Source organism: Octopus bimaculoides, chromosome 16 (genome assembly GCF_001194135.2).
Source record: "Octopus bimaculoides isolate UCB-OBI-ISO-001 chromosome 16, ASM119413v2, whole genome shotgun sequence".
Classification (NCBI taxonomy): domain Eukaryota; kingdom Metazoa; phylum Mollusca; class Cephalopoda; order Octopoda; family Octopodidae; genus Octopus; species Octopus bimaculoides.
In genome coordinates, this window is record NC_068996.1 from 39,848,507 (window position 1) to 39,852,851 (window position 4,345).

At 38.7% G+C, this 4,345-nt stretch overlaps 1 protein-coding gene and 1 long non-coding RNA gene across 2 annotated transcripts in view; one reads left to right on the forward strand and one right to left on the reverse strand.

The window, feature by feature from the left end:
* The window catches only part of LOC106875566 (dentin sialophosphoprotein), a 287,625-nt gene that overhangs the window by 21,443 nt on the left and 261,837 nt on the right, over nt 1-4,345 (reverse strand). The gene's annotated exons all lie outside the window — the stretch shown is intronic.
* LOC128249625 (uncharacterized) overlaps nt 2,408-4,345 on the forward strand; it is a 7,343-nt gene continuing 5,405 nt past the window's right edge. The window contains exon 1 of the long non-coding RNA XR_008265741.1: nt 2,408-2,741. This is a non-coding gene — a long non-coding RNA (uncharacterized LOC128249625). The remainder of the gene's footprint in view (nt 2,742-4,345) is intronic.

Below are 4,345 nucleotides of genomic sequence, written 5' to 3' on the forward strand. Positions count from 1 at the left end.
TATATACATATATACGATGGGCTTCTTTCAGTTTCTGTCTACCAAATCCACTCACAAGGCTTTGGTGGGCCCAAGGCTTTGGTGGGCCCAAGGCTATAGTAGAAGACACCTGCCGAAGGTGCCACGCAGTGTGACTGAACCTAGAACCATGTGGTTCATAAGAAAAATGAATATGGGGTTTAATTTTTTTTTTTAGAATGACACTGTAGGGTAGGTGTGAAAGGCTGGATACGGTCAGTTTGAACATAAAACATAGAATATTTAGCTTGGATATGACTGGTTTAACCCTTCAGCATTCAGATTATTCTGTCAAATTTAATACCTAATTTAATGCCTATTTATTCACATTATTTTGAATTAGTCATGTATTATCTCATAGCTTTGAGATTTCCATGATGCGATTGTTTAGTTTTAGATTAACATTGTAGGGTAGATGTGAGTGACTAGATCTGGCCAGTTTAAACATAAAACACATAGAATATCTGGGCTGGAAATAGCTGGTTTAAATGATAAACAGAGGATGCTTTTATTTGCATTTTAGTTGTTTCTGTACAGGAATTATGTTGAGCTGTTTTCCTCTAATATTGTGTAGTGATTGTGTTGTTGTAGAAAACATAGAGCTTTGTTGTTATTAACCCTTTAACATTCAGATTAATCTCTCAAATGCTTATTTCTTTGCATTGTCATGAATAAATCATGGATGTGGAGTAATCTGGAGGATAAAAGGTTAAACCAGTCATATTAACTTGTAGCTTTGAGAATTTGATGATGCGATTGTGTACCTTTAGAATAACATTGTAGGGTAGGTGTGACAGGCCAGATCTGGGTAGAATATCTGGGCAAGAAACAATTGGTTTAAATGCTAAAGGGTAAAAAGCTGCTATCAAGTAATATTCAGAAACCTAAGAGACAGAGATGATCAAAACATTCTCAAAGGACTCTAAATGGATAAACGTTGATAATTATTAATCAATCAACGAAAGATTAATTAATGAACAAACAAATAATATGGTTATCCCCAATTACTAACATAAAGATATTGTCATGTTTTGGATATGAGCAAACACAGGAACAATAAACGGATAGATCAAATTTTCAAAGTAGAAGAAAACGTCATTAGTCTAGAATATATGGAACACTAGGCTAGCTTATATGATATACCATTTTTGAAAATGCTACAAAGAGATGACATTCTTAGATAAGAATAAATAAATGTACTACAGTTGTGGCCAAATGTTTGGAACATAGGGCTGAAAATTAGAACTTTTATATTAAATGTCCAAAGTTATATTTAATTTGCAATACTCTTATACTTGTTTCAGTCATATGACTGTAGCCATGCTGGAGCAACGCCTTTTAGTTGAGCAAATTGACTCCAGGACTTATTCTTTGTAAGCCTAGTACTTATTCTATTGGTGTCTTTTGCTGAACCGCTAAGTTACGGGGACGTAAACACACCAGTATCAGTTGTCAAGCGATGTTAGTGGGGACAAACACAGACACACAAACACACACGCACATACATATATATGACGGACTTCTTTCAGTTTCTGTCTATCAAATACACTCACAAGGCTTTGGTCGGCTCGAGGCTATAGTAGAAGACACTTGCCCAATGTGCTACGCAGTGGGACTGAACCTGGAACCATGTGGTTGGTAATAATATATTATTACTTGGCCAAAATTTTGGAACATAGGTCTGCAAATTATTAGGTAAGTATATCTCCATATTGTATATATTTGAATTAAATTGTACTTGGGCATAACAATTTTAAGTTTTAGAAAATTGTTCCAAACTTTTGGCCACAAATGTATATTTGATGGCCTAATAAGGTACACTAATTTATAAAAACCCCAGTTTTAGAAGGCCCCCTTTCTTGGTTCACCACATGCTAGTAGCCAAAGCCCTGACATTCAGTGTATAAGATGCAGGCTGATTTTCTGAGAGGGTTTTTTTAGTGGAGAAGAAGGGGAATGCACCATAAAAGCTACAATTAAATATATGGTGTATCACAGTCTCCAACGAAGAAAAGACATCTGTCTGTACCACATGTGCTGGACTCCCATGGGGTGTTACATAAGATAAGTGCAAATAAATGGGTTTTAAAAGAAGTTTAAAACATTTACATGAATCAAGTATCAGTTATTCATTCATTCGTTTGTTCATTCACACACACATACCTACCTAACTACCTACATAATTATCTACCTATTAACCTAACTTCTTACACATATTCATGCATAGATACACAGTAGGAATGTAGCTCTTTTTCTGTCTATGTCTGGTGCTTACAAACTCTAACATCGTTATATGAGATGTGAGGAGTATTTCAGGACACTTAATTATCAGTATATTATATTTTACAAACTAATTAAAAGATTTTTTGTCACTTTCAGATCCCCCATGGCAGATAAAATGCTAACACAAGAAATGAAAAGACATGCAGTCATTGTTACCATATGTGCAAGCACACAGTAATTCAGAAATTGCCAACTTTCTAAATGTCGCAAGATCTCTGGAAATCTCTGGTGGGAATATTTCAACTGTATCAAAAAGAAGAACAAACATTCTAAGCGTTCAGATACTATAAGGACACCTCAATTTATCCAACAGCTTCAAAACATTTTTGATGATGATGACACCAAAAAATCAATGAGGGCCATCACCAAAGAACTTCACAGACCAAATCACAGGATTCTGCTGAAGACTTTCTCCACTGACAAGTACTCAGTACATTTAGGTAATACTTCTAAAAGAAAGAGAGCGTCAATAGTACTTCTCATTGGTAGAAAACCAAACCACATTTCATCTAACCTAATTCTTTTCCTAATTCCTTAGCTTTACACACACACAAAGACCCCACTTCGGTCATGAATGACCATGGGACTGCACCTACAAAGTTACCCTCTCAGGCACAAGTCCGTGCAAGGTTGTTTATGGAAGACCAGCAGTCACCCATGCATCCCAGCCTCCCCTCTCCATGCCATTATACACACAGAGAGTAACGGGTAAAGACCCTTTTCAGTCATGAATGACCATGGGATTGCACATAGAAAGTTCCCCTCCGAGGCACAGGTCCAGGCAAGGTTGTTTATGGAAGACTACCAGTCGCCCATGCATCCCAGCCTCCCCTCTTCACGCCACCGATGTTATCCAAGTGAAAGGCAAAGGCTGATACAGCTTGACACCCGTGACGTAGCAACTCACTTCTACAGCTGAGTGAACTGGAGCAACGTGAAATAAAGTGTCTTGCTCAAGAACACAACACACAGCCTCATCTGGGAATCGAACTAACAACATCATCATTGTAACCCCAACACTCTAACCACTGAGCCATGCACCTTCACTTTACATGTATATACACAGAGTGACCAAGTCACAAAGGAGTCTAAAACTTTGATAAATTTGTTGCAGTTACCTTATTTTATTTGTACCAAACACAATGTGATTTTCCATGCTTAACATACCTATATTTCCTATATACACACTGTATATGGTGCTAAGGTACTGTAAATTTAAAATAAAATATAAATGAATTACCAACACTTTTGTAACTTTTGGGCCACCCTGTGTGTGTATATATATATATATATATTATCATCATCATCATCATCGTTTAATGTCCACTTTCCATGCTAGCATGGGTTGGACGGTTTGACTGAGGACTTGTGAGCCAGACAGCTGCACCAGGCTCCAATCTGATTTGGCAGAGTTTCTACAGCTGGATGCCCTTCCTAATGCCAACCACTCTGAGAGTGTGGTGGGTGCTTTTACATGCCACCAGCATGAGGGGCAGTCAGGCAGTTCTGGCAACAGCCATGCTCAAATGGTGTTTTTATGTGCCACCTGCACAGGAGCCAGTCCAGCAGCACTGGCAATGCCCTCGCTCGAATGCTGTATTTCATGTACCACCAGCAGAAGTGCCAGGAAGGTGACGCTGGTAACGATCACACTCGAATGGTGCTTTTTAGGTGTTACCGGCACGGGGGCCAGTCAGCAGCCCTGGCAATGATCATGCTCAGATGATGCTCTTAGTGCTCTGCTAGCACGGATGCCTTTCATGTGGTGCTGTCATCGAATTTGATTTCGATTTCATTATATATGTGGCTGTGTGGTAAGTAGCTTGCTTACCAACCACACGATTCTGGGTTCAGTCCCACTGTGTAGCACCTTGGGCAAGTGTCTTCTACTATTGCCTCAGGCCAACCAAAGCCTTGTGAGTGGATTTGGTAGACAGAAACTGAAAGAAGCCCGTCGTATATATGTATATATATATATATATATATATATATGTATATGTGTGTGTCTGTGTGTTTGTGTGTTTATGTTTGCCCCCCCCCCCCC